This window comes from Podarcis cretensis (assembly GCF_951804945.1).
Source record: "Podarcis cretensis genome assembly, chromosome: 8".
Taxonomy (NCBI): domain Eukaryota; kingdom Metazoa; phylum Chordata; class Lepidosauria; order Squamata; family Lacertidae; genus Podarcis; species Podarcis cretensis.
The window spans coordinates 18,689,507-18,706,232 of NC_137177.1; the positions used below are offsets into that span (position 1 = coordinate 18,689,507).

At 47.3% G+C, this 16,726-nt stretch overlaps 1 protein-coding gene across 4 annotated transcripts in view; it reads left to right on the forward strand.

Annotated features, from left to right (window-relative positions):
- Positions 1 to 3,282: 3,282 nt before the first annotated feature.
- The window catches only part of LOC307221518 (B-cell receptor CD22-like), a 32,137-nt gene continuing 18,693 nt past the window's right edge, over positions 3,283 to 16,726 (forward strand). For 2 of the 4 annotated variants that reach the window (XM_079986087.1, XM_079986090.1), the window contains exon 1: positions 13,269 to 13,382. The gene's annotated coding sequence lies outside the window, so the exon portion shown is untranslated. Of the gene's footprint in view, positions 3,390 to 11,828; positions 11,954 to 13,268; positions 13,383 to 16,726 lie in introns of those variants that run through there. The other 2 variants (XM_079986088.1, XM_079986089.1) reach the window with 2 other exon arrangements.

Genomic DNA, 16,726 nt, shown 5'->3' on the forward strand with positions numbered 1-16,726 from the left:
CTGCCAACCTAGCAGTTCGAAAGCACAACAAAAAGTGCAAGTAGATAAATAGGTACCACTCTGGCAGGAAGGTAAACGGTGTTTCCATGCACTGCTCTGGTTTCAGTGCACCAGAAGTGGCTTAGTCATGCTAGCCATGCATGACCCTGAAAAACTGCAGACCAACGTCAGCTCCCTTGGCCTGTAAAGCGAGATGAGCGCCACAACCCCAGAGTTGTTTGTGACTGAACTTAACTGTCAGGGGTCCTTTACCTTTAAGTATTGGGCAAAGCAGGACATTCATTTGTGGTTGGCTAGTGTGTAGAGAGCCAGTGTAGTGGTTAAGAGCGGTAGTCTCATAATCTGGGGAACCGGGTTCGCATCTCCGCTCCTCCACATGCAGCTGCTGGGTGACCTTGGGCCAGTCACACTCCTTTGAAGTCTCTCAGCCCCACTCACCTCACAGAGTGTTTGTTGTGGGGGAGGAAGGGAAAGGAGAATGTTAGCCGCTTTGAGACTCCTTAAATGGAGTGAAAGGCGGGATATCAAATCCAAACTATTCTTCTTCTACACTCTGCCCCCACAGTAAGAGGCAGAAATGTTTCTGAATACCAGTCACTGGAAATCATAGGCGGGGACAGCGCTCAGGTCTGGCTTGAGGGTAGCCACTGCGAGAACAGGATGCTGGACTTAATAGGACCTGATCCAGCACTCTGAAGTTCTTAAGCCAGAGTAGGGGCACAGTAAAGATTTGGAGTGGTCTGCATAACCTAACTGTATAATTTTGGCCCACTGCTTGAAAGCAGAGGCAGGAGAGATTTAGCAAACTGTGTGTGCACTACACTTAGTGATTTTTTTTTTTTGGGGGGGGGATTCCATTTTTGTTTGCATTTTAATGAGAAGTTACTTCCCTCATGCTTCTCAGATCGGCATGTGAACTGAAACACAGCTAGCCTTCAAAATTGGCACTGCCTCGAATTTTGCGATGCAGTTCTCCTGCCAAACAAAATAAAAAAATTCCTTCCAGTAGCACCTTAGAGACCAACTAAGTTTGTTATTGGTATGAGCTTTCGTGTGCATGCACACTTCTTCAGATACACAAACAGCCAAACAGAGTGCTGCAGAAATGCTTGCAGTAGGGAAAGCATGTATAAGATATATATTATTGGTGTACTAAATTGCATCAGAGGAAGATGCTTGCAGGGAAGTTGTATATTAGTCAAAACCGCAAAAAACAAACAAACAAAAAAAAAAGTGTTTATGCGGAGAAATTTGCACTAAATTGCCATAGGATTTTATGAGGATTGAAAGAGAAATGCGAACTACTGTGCTTCGGCTTAGAAAAATGAGAAACAGTAACTGACAGATCCGTTCCTAATTAACCTCATGGCTTTTAACCCCCCCCCCCAAACCCCTCCCCCCAGCTTTTTCTTTTTTATTTATTTGTAGGGTACTTTTAAATTGAAAATTGGCATATAGATTCATATATATGTGTGTATATATATATATATATATATACACACACACACACACACACACACACACACACACACACACATATATATATAATGTATGCATTCATACATAAATAAATTTGCTTATTTTCATAATTTATGCTGGTTGCAGGATCCAGGTTTTCTTTGTGCAGAATTCTGAATTATTTGTAGGCCGTCATGCATGTCTTTTTCAGCTGAAGAGTAGCCTATAAATCCTTAAAATCAAATAAAAACTACAGTGAGACTATCCATCCATCTGCTTAGCCTGATAATTCATGCAGGTTGCAGAATCCAGCTTTTCTTTGCATGGAATTTCCACACACACATACATGCTGCCCTGTCTTCACTCTTGCAACTACAAATGATGCCAAACAGCCGCCGTCTGGGTCACCCTCCACTTGTTGTTGGACCACCTCTCATCATCATCAACCCTGGCTTGTTGGCTGCGCTGGCTAAAGCTGATGGAAGCTGGAGCCTGACAACATCTGGAGTGACCGCAGACTGGGGAAATCCACAGTAATTAGTCATCTGCAAGGCTTCGGCCTGCCTTCGTATTGAGGCGTTTAGATGACTTGAGCACAGTAGCAAGTGAGGGATGCTGGAGAAAAGGGAAACAGCCAGAGGAGCTATTTCTGCTTTCCAACCCTTGCTTCTGTTCTCAGCTAAAAATGCTGCCTCTGCAATAGACAGCCCACACATTGCTCAGCATCACCTCGGTCCTTTCCACCTGGCTTGGGGCGGGGCTTGACAGGCTTCACAAATACTGCGGCTGCTGCTTAGCACCAAGGGCTCCTCTTTTCAATTGTTTTTAATTTTTATCTGTGTTCTTTCAAATGAGACCATCTTGGCTGTGAGCCCTGGAAGACCTGCACCCTGCCTGACTGGTCCTTGGATTTGATATCCCGCTTTATCACGACCCGAAGAAGTCACAAAGCGGCTAACATTCTCCTTTCCCTTCCTCCCCCACAACAAACACTCTGTGAGGTGAGTGGGGCTGAGAGACTTCAGAGAAGTGTGACTAGCCCAAGGTCACCCAGCAGCTGCATGTGGAGGAGCGGAGACGCGAACCCGGTTCCCCAGATTACGAGTCTATTGCTCTTAACCACGACACCACACTGGCTCCCTTTCCCATCTGGCCTGGGAAAGTGGAGTGCTGACTGACTCCAGCTACAAAAGCTGAGGCTGTTGAACAGATTCCTGGGCTGGAGTATTGTTTACGGGGGGTTGAGAGAGCTGTTGCCTTTATTGATATTATTATTGTATCTTTAGTTTTAGATCTTACGATTTATGTGGAAATTGTTTCCATTAGGTTGCGTACTTTTTGATGTGCTGTATTTATTGTTTACGACTTCTGTTATGTATGTAATTATGTGAATCTTGTCTTGTTGTAAGCTGCCTTGAGAATAGTTTCAACTATGGAAAGGTGCCATACAGATGAAATGTTGATGGTGATGATGTTTTAGGTTTGCGGCTAACACAGTCCACTCTTCCCACTAACATTGCAGGGATGGCCATTTGAGGCTCGCAGTGCAATCCTAGGCACAGGAAAGGGGGGCCCTTGAGAGAGATATCCCATTCTGAGGTGGGGGGACCATTCCTGAGGTGGATGGGGCCAGAGACCAAAGTGGCCAGAGAAATTAATAACAAGTTTGCCTTTGTGCAGGGAGCAGGTTCTAAACACACTCATACCCCCTCCCTGCTCACTATCCTCCATGCAGGCAAGCAGGAGTCTCCATCTGAGTCCAAGGATGCCTCAAGGAGGATGTGAAGCACAGCTGGTGAGGGAGGGGTGTGGCTTGTGAAAGGGGTGTGGCCCAAGGGCCAGATAAAGACATGCAAGTCTGAAGTTCCCCACCCCTGTGCTCTGCTTCGTCAGAAGCGATCCCTGTTTAACTCAATGGGACATCTTGCCAGGTAAATAAAAAGATGCTGTCCTGGACTCGTTGGATGCAGAGGGACAGTGGGAGGAAACAGTGGTCGTAGGGAGAAGAGGGAGAAGACTGGGAAGATGGGGTGTCAGAAACTGAAGAGGTGACAGGGCTTAGTGAGCGGGGGGAGTCTGTGGAAGAGAGCAGTCCAGAATCGGAGGCAGAAGCTGGAGCAGGAGAGGGGGGAGGCCAAGAGGCAGAGATGAATCGGGTTGGTGAAGAAGCATGGGTTTCTGTGCCTCCTGCTGCAACATGCTCCCCTCCACACTGGTCTCCCAGGATCCAGAGAGGCATGAAAAGGGCAGAGGAGACATTGGCTGCAGGCAGGCAGCGTCCCCAATTCCTTGGGGAAATCCCTGGTGAGGAGGGATTTCAGACTCAACAACTGATTTTCATGGAGGAAGATCACCGGGAATGAGCTGCTCTGCTCATTAAGCCTGACACTCAGCCAAGTCTGTGGAGGTTGTGCTAATGAAGAGTTAACTCCACCCTTGATCTGTGTGATTACTGACTGACAGGCTCCTGTGACAGATGCTGTTTAACTGGTGTTCTTGGGCTGGTAGGCTCACAACATCTGGAGGGGAAAGGGAACGTAACTTCCCACCTCTTTGCTCCATAGGAAAGGGTTTAGAGAGAGAGAGAAATGAGGCAAGGAAATCACTCCTGCCGCAGTAGCTGCCTTTGCCACAGCAGAAGTGCATGTGATCAGGTGCGAAAAACAAAAATATCAGAGCCTGGTGCGAGAGGGAACAAGGCCTTGAAGTTGCCAGTTTGCAGTGCATGGCAAGCGTACAAAATCACCTGGTTAGCAATGGCTACTAATTCTACTGCTTGCACTCTGCCTCCACTGTCAAACACAGTATGCTTCTGAATGGCCACTCACTGGAAACCACAACATGAAAGAGTTGTTTTTGTGCTCAGGTCCTGCTCGTGGGCTTTCCAGAGGCATCTAGTAGGCCACTGTGAGAATAGGATGCTGGATTTAATGAACCAGCTGCTCTGAAAGCATTTCAATTGCTGCGGGGGCAGCTGGGCAAGTGCGATTTTGAATTGCGCTTTCTATTTTTATTCCGGTGGTCTGTGGCGAATTTGCTTCCTGTGCTGTGAACTTTTTAACTGCTGCTGGTTTTTAACACTGAAATAGTGTATTGGAAACTCATTGCAATGTTTTGATATTTTGCGTGGTTTAAAACAAAAATAATAGTCCTGTAAGCCACCTTGTGAGAGTAATGTGTCCTTAAAGATGTGGCAAAGGTGCATTAAATAATTTTTTTAAGCACTTGGAACCTCTTGACCAGAACCACAATCAGAAATAGTGTGTTATTCCTAAAAACGAAGTGTCTTTTTTAGCAATAATAAAAAATAAACTGAACATTCACAGAAGAATTTACTGGAATGTCCTTAAGGGCTCCCAGCTTTTCTTGCATCCTCCTCCCCCTCCACACACCCCACCACTCCTTAGGCTACAACCCATTGGTCAGTTCACGTGGGGTGGGCTCAGTCAGACATGAGCGCTTCTCCCCTTGACCTCCTAGTACCACATCCCTTCACTTCATAGGCCAGAGTAGTTGTGCCTGGAGGAGGGGGGGGGATAGTTCTCTTTCTTCCACGGGGCTGGGGCTGTCACTGAGTTAATAACCTCAGCTGCAACCGCCACTCCTCCCTCTTCCGCCAGTGTGGAATAGTAAAAAGCTGGAAGCTTTGGTTTGTGCAGCAGCCAATGCAGCAGAGGAGAATGTCCCCTGGGGGCTTTGGTCAGCTTCTGGAGAAATAAAGGAGGAGGAGGAGGAGGAGGAGGAGGAGGAGGAGGAGGAGGAGGAGGAGGAGAGAGAGAGCCATCTACCTCTCCCTTTTCTCTTTCCTCCCCTTTCTCCCTCTTTCTCCTATGCTTTGTGTTGATAGGCACACATGTCTTGCAGAATGGTCATGATCAAAATGGGGACACTTGTATTCTTGTACGGTGGTACCTCGAATAGGTTACAGACACTTCAGGTTACAGATGCTTCTGGTTACAGACTCTGCTAACCCAGAAATAGTACCTCAGGTTAAGAACTTTGCTTCAGGATGAGAACAGAAATCATGCAGTGGCGGCACAGCGGGAGGCCCCATTAACTAAAGTGGTGCTTCAGGTTAAGAACAGTTTCAGGTTAAGAATGGACCTCCAGAACGAATTAAGTACTTAACCCGAGGTACCACTGTAATTGAAGAAGAGAGAGTTGTGTCCATCTCTGGGTGCTTCCAGGTCATTCATTCTGATTTGGTTGAGGGAAGGCCAGACTTCATGACATCAAAGCTACTGTTACCCCCCCCCCCACACACACACACTCTGGCATGTTTCCTTATTGCAAAAAGTCCAGACATTTTGAGGAGCTGCCGCTTGTGCAAACGAGGCCTTCCAACCAGCTCTAATAGCATGATCGGTTTGCACAAAGTTCTGGGTGCCCACAATAAAGATATTGATAAGTTGGGACATGTGCAGAGGAGGGCAACCAAGATGATCAAGGGTCTGGAAGCCAAGCCTTATGAGGAGTGGTTGAGGGAACTGGGTATGCTTAGCCTGGAAAAGAGGAGACTTAGATGAGATATGATAGCCATCTTCAAATATCTGGAGGGCTGTCACATGAAAGATGGAGGAAGCTTGTTTTCTCCTGCTCTAAGAGGCTAGGACCCAAACCAATGGCTTCAAGTTACAAGAAAGGAGATACCAACTAAACATCAGGAATAACTTTCTGGCTGTAAGAACTGTTTGACAGTGGAGGTTTTACCTGTCATGGATGCTTTAATCGAGATTCCTTCATTGCAGAGTGTTGAATTAGATGACCCTCGGAATCCCTTCTACAATGCTGTGATTCTGTGAAAGTTTGCAGGGTGTGTTAGATGACATCCGTGATGCAGCCTTCGTTCTGGGTTTGCTTGCAGGGATGTTAGAAGATGTTCCATCAAGCAATTGTCATTCCACACTTTCCAGTGCAGTTCTCCATCATTTTTCGGGGATGTGGAGGGACACTGGGATTTCTGGCATAAGAACATCAAATCAACTTCAGCAATGCAACCTGAGTTTGCTGATTGAATCCCACCCAGTCTGGAAGTGCCTGCAGTTTTGTTTCATTTTTCCACATCAAAATCCATTTGTGGTCTTTACCCCAGGCTTGTTTTTTGTTTTTGTTTTTTCATTTTGGCAGCCTCATTTTTGGTGGTGGTGGTTTGTGTGTGTATTTGCTATTGTTAAACAAGCCTCAGTGACCTACTTCAAATCACTCAGAGAGCAGAAAGCCCGTGTTGGGCAGAAGTGGCCAATGTGGCAGCAGCTTCAGCTCCCATCATCCCTGACCTATTGGTTTGCATTTAAAGGAAAACCTACCCATTCCACACTTTCTGAAGCAATATGTGAACTCTTCATGAGGATGAAAATGTCCCCATTTTAATTGCCACCAGAGATTTATCAAGCCATTTGTGGATTTCCAAATACTGCACAGCGTTTCTCCAAATGTTGCAATGCAGCCCTCCAGCTGAGTGCATTTTCTGGGGCAAAGTGCCCATAAAAATGGATATGTTGGTGAAAGGGGCATTAAAAATGCATTATATTGGGGGGGAGAAGCACTTTGCAAAAGTGCGTACATCATGCACAATTATTATTATTATTATTATTATTATTATTATTATTATTATTATTATTAAATTGCATGCAAAAATGTGCCTATTAGGACAAATTTGCCCTAAAATGCGGGTGGATTTTTATGAAGATGTTTTTTAAAAAAACCACAAACTGGTGTGGGAATGTGGAGTGCTGAACTTAAGGCTGGGAAACTGGGAAACTGAAAGAAACCAAAATCAATTGATTTGCCCATCCGACTGGCCATGCTGACTGGGAACGATGGGAGCTTTAGCAGACTCTGGCTTGAGGAGTGCAGGGCAAGACTGCCTGGCACTCACATCTCTGTTCTCCCATGGAATGAAACTGCCCCTGTTGATCATCTATAACAGCTGTGGGGCAGAGGTGCACTTAGGTAATCTTAGCTCACTTCCAGGTGACTTGCTTGTTGAGCATTCATCCTGATCCGTTTGCACAAACTTCGCAGGGAGTTTAGATGGCTGTTTATTGAGCATTTGTTCCATTTTGCTTGCAGGGAGGTTAGACAACGTTGTGCCAAGCTGTTGTTCTCTCACACTTTCCAGTGCATTTTCCATTTCCTTATTGCAAAAAAGTCCCGGGGTGTGTGCAAGCAGGTTTGTTGCACAAAAGCACCAAAACAACTTGAATCGCAGGGCCTGAAATTGTGTGATTGAATCCTGCACAAATTTAGTGACACTCTGGAAAGGCCCTTAGACACTGGTCTTTACAGTCTTGTGGAAAGCCCCCACTTTAGAAGCGGTGGGATTCATTCGCATACCAGCAGCTAATGGGCATTGCTTATTTTACCTCAAAATGTGGGAAGCAGTGCTTTTTCCTGGCGGCATGCAGCAATACACAGTACCACCACTTTTTTGGAGGTGGGGGAGGAAGGAGGTGGAAGGACTCTCTGACCCCTTCAAAGCATCACATCTCCTTCCACAAGGCCAGGAAGCATTTGCCTCATTCAGGGGTGCAATGCTCTGGCAGGATCCTGGAGCTCTGCTGCCTCCTTCTCAAAGCCGGGGTGGGGAGGCCTATTCACCTGGGTGGGCGGGCAAAGGAGCATCAAGCAGCTAGCCTGACCTCACTGCCCAGCCTTGGCTTCAGGCCATGCCCCTCCTCCACCTGCTTGCTGACAGCGGCGCTGGGTATAGGGGGTGGAGGGGGCTTCGGCTCCCCCAATATGTTTTGGCACGGGGCAGCACATCAACACATCATGTGACTGCGCTCCCTCCATGTGTGTGGGGGGGGGGGCAAGTCAACGCCCTTCTGGCCAGTGAATACCAGCACTTTGATTTTACCTACTTGAAAAGCACTGCTTCTAAGCCAGCCCTGCTAAATGGGGCTCTGGGCTTTTGCACTAAAGTCCTGCCTTGATGGCTCCATTTGTTGGTTTCCCAGGGAACAAACTAGTGGGACAAAAAATAGAATCTCTTGGACCCGTGGCTAGAAATCACGAGACAAAGGGAAGTGTGGACCAGCCCTAGCTCTGCCTAATAGCAGAGCCGGACCTGCCTGCTTGCAACATCTTCCTATGACCACATGATAAACAATAACAATGCAACCACAACAAACCAGCCGTGCTTTTAAAAAAGCAGGCCCCATGCCTAGAGGCAGGAGTCCTGGGTCCAAATGCATCTCTTGCCACACTCCCTCTCTCAGAGATCCGTCTTATGGAGCTGCAGTCTCCAACCTTTCCAGATCCAGTCCTGCTTTTAACTTAAACATGCATTTGGGGACCCATCTCTTCATCTTTTTACCATATATTTGCATGGTGGGAAGTGTCCCTGTTGCGACCCAGCTTGGATCAGGCTGTGATCCACTAGTTCATGGTTTCCCAAACTTGGGTCTCCAGCTTGTTTTTGGACTGGAACTCCCATCATCCCTAATTAGCAGGTCAGGGATGATGGAAATTGCAGTCCAAAAACAGCTGGAAACCCAAGTTTGGGAAACCGTGGACTTGTTGTTTAGTCGTTTAGTCATGTCTGACTCTTCGTGACCCCATGGACCAGAGCACGCCAGGCACTCCTGTCTTCCACTGCCTCCCGTAGCTTGGTCAAACTCATGTTCGTAGCTTCGAGAACACTGTCCAACCATCTCGGTTGTTAAACTTCTCTGTGAATTGTAGCTCCGTGAGAGGAATGGGGGACTGGTAACAACTCTCAGCACCCTTAACAAACTACAGGTCCCAGAATTCTTTGAGGGAGAAGCCTTGACTGTTTAAAGTGGTATCATTGTGTCGTGAATGTGCATACCCTCCAACATTTCTCCAATGAAAATAGGGACGTCCCATTTCATGATGATAATTGTACTATTTTATACCCCACACATCTTACTGGGTTGCCCCAGCTGCTCTGGGCAGCTTCCAACATATATAAAAACATAATAAAACATTAAACATTTTTTTAAAAAACATTCCCTAATACAGGATTGCTCGGGGGTCAGATAACTCCATGTTGTTGTTGTTGTTTAGATGTTTAGTTGTGTCTGACTCTTTGTGACCCCATGGACCAGAGCATGGCAGGCCCTCCTGTTCCACTGCCTCCCACAGTTTGGTCAAACTCATGCTGGTAGCTTCGAGAACCCTGTCCAACCATCTCGTCCTCTGTCGTCCCCTTCTCCTTGTGCCCTCCATCTTTCCCAACATCAGGGTCTTTTCCAGGGTGTCTTCTCTTCTCATGAGGTGGCCAAAGTATTGGAGCCTCAGCTTCACGATCTGTCCTTCCAACAGTGGACTAGTGGGTCCTAACTCACCAACAGCAGACCAGTGAGCTAGAGTTTCCAGGGTATGTGTATGTTTGCCTTTGCCTGATTCTAGTGCAGATATAGGCACAATATGTTATTCCCCCAAAGGGATCTCTAACCTCAACCCCCAAAAAGCAGCAGTGAGTGGATGTTTTTCCCCCAGATCAGGAAACAAGGACTTGCCCTAGAAAATAGTGACATTGGGAATTTTCGGTATGGAGAAGCGAGAGTGAGTGTTTAGTGGTGAGAGACTGAGACCAAGAGAGATCAATGCCCACAAAATGTTTTTGTTTCGTTTTTAAAAAAACAAAACCACTAGAGGGAGTCCCACATAACTCTGATTCTGTAAACAAGTGTATAGGGATTTCCACTGTATTTCACAAATCACTTGCATTGCTCTTGCATCTGTGTGCAGTGGGAACAAGCCAGCCAAAGTGAAGCACACAAAAATGCCACGGGCATTGGAAGGCTGCCATCCCAGAATCTTCAAGTGTCCCTATTTTCCAGGGACAGTCCTGGATTTACAGAAGCCGTCCCAGATTCTGATTTGATCCTAGAATATCCTGCTTTTCCCTAGGACATTCCTATTTTCATCAGAGAAATGGTGGCGGGTATGGAGCTATGCGACAACCTTTAGAGCTAGACAACCTTTAGAAGACATCTGAAGGCTGCCCTGTGTAGGGAAGTTTTTAGATGTTTTATTATGCTTTTATATACGTTGGAAGCCGCCCAGAGTGGCTGGGGAAACCCAGTCAGATGAGCAGGGTATTATTATTACTATTTATTATTGAATAGGACGTCGTTATTTCCATCGGAGATATACTGGAGGGTATGCCATCCTAGGCACACTTACTAGGGTCTGTGAACTAAACCTCATTCAATATACAGTAATACCTCGGGTTAAGTACTTAATTCGTTCCGGAGGTCTGTTCTTAACCTGAAACTGTTCTTAACCTGAAGCACCACTTTAGCTAATGGGGCCTCCTGCTGCCGCCGCGCCGCCGGAGCATGATTTCTGTTCTCATCCTGAAGCAAAGTTCTTAACCTGAAGCACTATTTTTGGGTTAGCGGAGTCTGTAACCTGAAGCATATGTAACCTGAAGCATATGTAACCCAAGGTACCACTGTACAGGAGGGTTGCTGCCACATAAACACGACAGTGGAATTCCCTGTTCAATTCCTGGCTCTTGGCTTGGCTTTGCACATTGAGTCAAATCTTAGACCTAGTGGACCTGCAGCCAACCAGAACCCACATTTGCCAGCAACGCCATCCTGCACTGGTCCTTAACTTGTTGCCAGGGGCTGGTTCCTGCATCAGTCTTCAATGCCAGGGGTCAGGCTAGCAACACAGGGAGTAAGAATACAGAACAGCACCTCTGTGCAGGTACAGAGTGCATCTCCCTTACAGTGGGGGATAATTATGGATAATTTTCACATCGTGGATTAGGGAGAAAAGTATCCAGATCAGACATCACGCTCTTGAGCACTGTCTCCTCTTTTCCTAGATGTGAAGCATATGTTCTCTCCCCCACCCAACCCATGCGCAGCTGGCCTCGCCTAGCCATGCCACAGGATGCTTGTGAACAGATGGGTGTTGACCACTTGATGATTGGTCTCTCAGGTCTGGTCTGAGGAGGAAGTGTGGGGAGGGTGAAATGGACTGTACCACTTCAGGCTTGAGGTAGGGGAAAACTAGTTTAGATGCTCCCCTGCCTTTAAAAACAAACCCACTTCCTGCAAGGAGAAAACTAACATAGCCCTTTGCTAGATCTAGCTAGTTTTCTATCTGGAGGGAGGTTAGTTTTTTTAAAAAATGTAAACGAGCATTTTTTAAAAAATGTGCTCATCTCCAACTTGAAGTGGCACAGTCCATTTTTTAGCACTTCTGCAGACGCTTGCCTTCCAAAGGCCATGAATGAAATGATGTATCCAGGCTGTTACACTGAGGGTGTGAGTGGCACCAAAATTTTGTTCCACAGGAAGTTGCAACTGTGGTGGGTGAGAACTCACAGTCATACGGGCAGAGCTGGCACTGCTTATGGGCACCGCGTGATCCTCGTTCCGCATTTGTGAGAAAGTGATGTGGCAGCACTTATACTTTAGAACTCACTGCCTATTGACACCAGGCAGGGGCCTACACTGGGAGTTGCAGTCCAGTGGCATTCGGAGGACTCACAGATTCCCCTGAATGAGTTGGGCCTGAGCTGCAATAGCATCACTACCACCACAAGGAGCAATAAGAAACATTTAATATATATACGGTTTTTACAAAATAAACAGATGGAGGTTCTGGCCAACTCAAATCATGCTCAGAGTAGGCCCAATGGAACTAATGGGACTACTTTAGCTGTTTCAGTGGGTCTCCTCTGAACAGGGGATGCCAACCCGGATCAAAAAAAAGCATGGTTTGAACTCCAGGCTGATCCCAGTTCTATTGGCATTGGCCTTTAACAGAGGGTCCCTGATGCACTTAAACGGCATCAGAAAATGAGAATGGAGCAAAAGGGAAAGGAAGGAGAGAGGAGAGGAGAAACAGAACGGAAATAAATAGCCTTTCAGAGCTGGAAGGTGTCCCAGAAGGCCATGCAGACTGACTCCTGGCTCAGTGCTGGGATCTTGCACCTACAGCATCGCTGACAGATGGCCACACAGTCTCTGCTTAAACACCACCAGTAAAGGAGAGACCACCATCTCCCCAGGTAGGGTCTTATGCGTTAGACTTGTGTTGGATGCTAGATTCATAAATCACATTTTAGAAATGCCGAGTGGATATTATTGGTTTGTTTGTTTATATTCCACTTGTCCTTTAAGGAGATCGAAGTGGCATACAGAGTTCTCCCTTTCCCCCTTTTAGCCCCACAACAACAACCCTACCAGGTAGATTAAGCCAAGAGTGAGTGAGTGGCCTCCAAGAATAGGGATCTGCGAATGTGTCAATTTCCGTTTCTCTCTGTTTTAATTTCCTCAAGCCTAAATTCAGATCTCTCTCTCACTTTCTCTTTCTCTTCCTCATGAAACTTCATCAGCGTTTTAGCCCAAATCTCCCCTGATAAACACACATTTCTATGCCATTTCTGCCTCATACCTGGCTGCAAGAAATTCCCCCTCGTATAATGCACCTTCGCACGCCGTTGCCACAACCATGCGTGCATTTTTACGCACGCTTTCGCCCTAGAGCGTGCCTTTTTTGTACACATTCCTTGACCGGGAAAGTGCAAGGTTCGGGGACGTGCGCGTTCAAAAGGACAGCGGCTCCCGGAGCACATAGCCAAACATTCCTCTTTGCCGGTAAAACCAGCAGGTAGCGAGGCAGGTTGGCGAGTGAAGGCCAATTGGTGCTGAAGGCTGGAAGCAGCGGAGCGCAGAAACTTTGCAGCGCCCTGGGCCAGAGAGAGAGAGAGAGAATGAGAGAGAGAGGGGGAGAGAGAGAGAGAGAAGTGATTATTTATAGTTGGCAGGAGCGGGGAGAGGACACGAGAGGGGGGGAGGGAGGGAGGGAGGGAGGGATGAAATGATAAAGAGAATGACACACAGAGAGGAAGAAATAGAGCGTGAGGAGGAAGCTGCCCCGCTTGCAGGTGCTAGGGGGCAGCAGCTGGAGACCCCCCTGGTCTGTAATAGGTGAGTCCTTTGGAGGGGTGTGTGTTGGGATGGGTCGGGAAGGGGCATTCTTATCTCGGTTGGGGGTCGCTTGGGAGCAAAGCTTGGGAGACGGAGAAGTTTACTAGTTGTTTACACAACCAGTTAGAGGCAAGAACCCAGGAGTCCGAGGTGGGGACCTTGCCAGGCTAGCCCTTCTTCTTCCTCTTCTTCTTCTTCCTCCTCCTCCACTACTTCTTCTTCTTCTTCTTCTTCTTCTTCTTCTTCTTCTTCTTCTTCTTCTTCTTCTTCTTCTTCTTCTTCTTCTTCTTCTCTTACCCCCTACCCACACCGCTGCTCCCCTCCTGTAGCTGAAGGCAGAACCCAAGAGGCTTCCCCTCGCCCGCAAATCTGCGGAGATTTTGACAGCTAGGGAAAGCGGATTCTCTTAACCTCCCAGCTGGAGCCTGCAAAGAATCCTCTCCTGCCCCGAGAAGGGAGACTCGCCCCTCTAGGACCCCGTTTCGAGAATCCTGGGCTGGATTACCTCCCCCACCGCCTTCAAAGGAAAACCAGCATAGACCCCCAGATCCCTCCCACAGATAAGGACAACAACTGGAGAGAAGCTGCTAAGACTCTGCTGCCCTCTCAGGCGGAGGGATAAAAGGCCCCAGAAGAACTCTGCCCTTTGCTCTAAGCCTCTAGCCACTAGCCACTACTTCCCTCCCATGCCCACGACATTCGGAGAAAGTCATGCTTCAAACGAAAACAGGGAGTTTTCCAGGGCTGCAATACGGTCAGTCGGTTGGATGGATCGATGAGAAATGTTGTGGGTGGCTGAAAATACTTTAAAATGAAATGGTGATTTCCCACATTTTTTGAACAAGGGTCTTTGCCTCTTCTTAAGAGGATGCCTGCTGTATTTGACCCATGAACAAGAAAGTAGGGGGTGTGGGCCGTTGTTGTTGTTATTTACTGTTTGTTTTATTTATATCCCACCTTTGTCTCCAAGGAGCTGAAGGTGCTTCTTCCCCATCTCATTTAATCCTCTCAACAACCCTTTGAGGTAGGCAGGGCTGACAGGTAGTGACTAGCCCACAGTCTCCCAGTTAGGTTCCCAGCTAAGTGGGAATTTGAACCCTGGTCTTGCACTATGCTCCATTTCTTTAGAATGATTCCCCTCCCCTCAAGTATGCAAAGGTATGCAGATTTCATTCATTAATCCAGGGGTGGGGAGCCACAGGCCTAAGGAGAGCAGATGTGGCCCTCAAGGTCTCTCTATATGGCCTTGGAGTTCTTCCCAGGCCACACCCTTTTTCTGCCCCCTCTTGAGTGCTTTTGGCTGGCTAGGATGTGGTCTTGGACTGTGACAATGCCATATTTTCCAAGATACGGAAAGTACCGGGGGGGGGGATTTGAATGTCTGGGCCCCCTGGACTTGGCGCTAGTGATGGGGCATGCTCTCAGGTAAAGTATTTGTAGGATTTCGGCCTTAATTGAACGACCACCTTAGAGAAGCCCATAGTCAGGTTTGCTTGCCCCCAAACTGGAAGTTTGGTTTTGCCGTGGAAGCTGCTTTGGAAAAATGTGTTACGTTAGGCAAAAATTGCATATGTACATGCGTATGTTAGGAGCAACTAAAATGCTGAGCAACTTCCACAAGGACTTATTTACTAAAAAAATAAAAATACCGTACATTGCAAACTGATGTGGGAATGTGGATGTTTGGAAAAATGAGAAACTGAAGTAGACCTGTTTGCCCAACCCTGGTCAGGTTGTGTGATGTATTTATTGCGTTCACATCCCATATTTTTTTCTCTAAGGAGATCAAGGTGGCAAAACATGGTTCTCTCTCTCCTCATCTAATCCCCACAACAACTCTGTGAGGAAGGTTAGCCTGAGAGGTCGTGATTGGCCCAAGGCAGGAGTCCTCAACCTCGGCCCATGTTTTGAGACTACAATTCCCATCATCCCTGACCACTGGTCCTGCTAGCTAGGGATCATGGGAGTTGTAGGCCAAAAACATCTGGAGGGCCGATGTTGAGGAAGCCTGGCCCAAGGTGGGATTCCTGGCTGAGTGGGGATTCGAACCCTGGTCTCCCAGGTCCTAGTCCTGACACTCTAACCACTATGCCACATTGGCCCTTGGACTGTTATCCTCTTGGACAGGGTTCAGCAAACTTTTTCAGCAGGGGGCCGGTCCACTATCCCTCAGACCTTGTGGGGGGCCGGACTATATTTTTTTGGGGGGAATGAATTCCTATGCCCCGCAAATAACCCAGAGATGCATTTTAAATAAAAGGACCCATTCTACTCATGTAAAAACACACTGATTCCCGGACTGTCCGCGGGCTGGATTTAGAAGGCGATTGGGCCGGATCTGGCCCCCAGGCCTTAGGTTGCCTACCCATGTTCTTGGCCCAACCTCTTGCCTGAGGTGGGAAGATGTTGGGGAGAGAGAAATAAGCAGGGAGATGGGGATTTGAGGCTCCGTGATGCCGGCACACATGAATGTCCACAGCAGGGAGACAGATTGTTTTAAATGTCCAGGGAGCAATGTATGCCAGGAGCAGAGATGAACAGATAAGGTCAGGGTGGGTGGAGATAGGAATGGTTTGGGAGAGGGAGCCCATAGGGACAGAGAGAGGGAGTTTTGCAGAGAAAGAGAGAGGGGTGTGTCAGAACAGATCGAAGGGCTTGTAATTACAGCTGCACAGATAACTTGTTTTGTTTTTTTTGAAAGTGTGCCTGTGTGTGGCCTTTTGCCTTTCAATCGTTTGTTGTTTTTTTTCAGTGCTAGTCTGTGTGCTGTAATTTATGTGGGTGACCATTAGTAGGTTTGTCAGCAGTGGGATACTGAACCAAAAATTTCATGTGCATTTGAAAATGTCCAGGCAGATATCCAAATCCATGTTCAACGTTAATAAATATGGGTTGTGGTTCCTGAAAGCCAGCAGCCCCAACCTCCCCTCGACTTCTTCATCCAGAAAAGCCAGAAAAATAATTTTAACATTAATCAGAATACTAGGCAGGTCCTGTTCCAGGGTGTGGGGTTTTTTTTGGGGGGGGAGGGAGGGACTTGAGTGAAATGCCATCTGATGTCCCCACTCCTCGGTCAGTGGGCAGGTTTACCAGGCTATGGTAGCAGCTCTCTAAGCTGCAGAAGGAGGCAGGAAGTGGTCACCCATTTAATTTCCCACAATGCCCCAGAGTGGTGCTACAGTTAGGGCATTGTGGGAAAATAAAAGGGTGGCTATATCCCGCCTCCTGGGGTTGGTCAGAATGGCAGGCCGGAAGGACACTTCAGCTGGGTGACTGACATTTTAATTTCCTGCAACAAGGAGAACCCTGCTGGACCAAAGACAAAAAACATTAAAAAAAAAAAA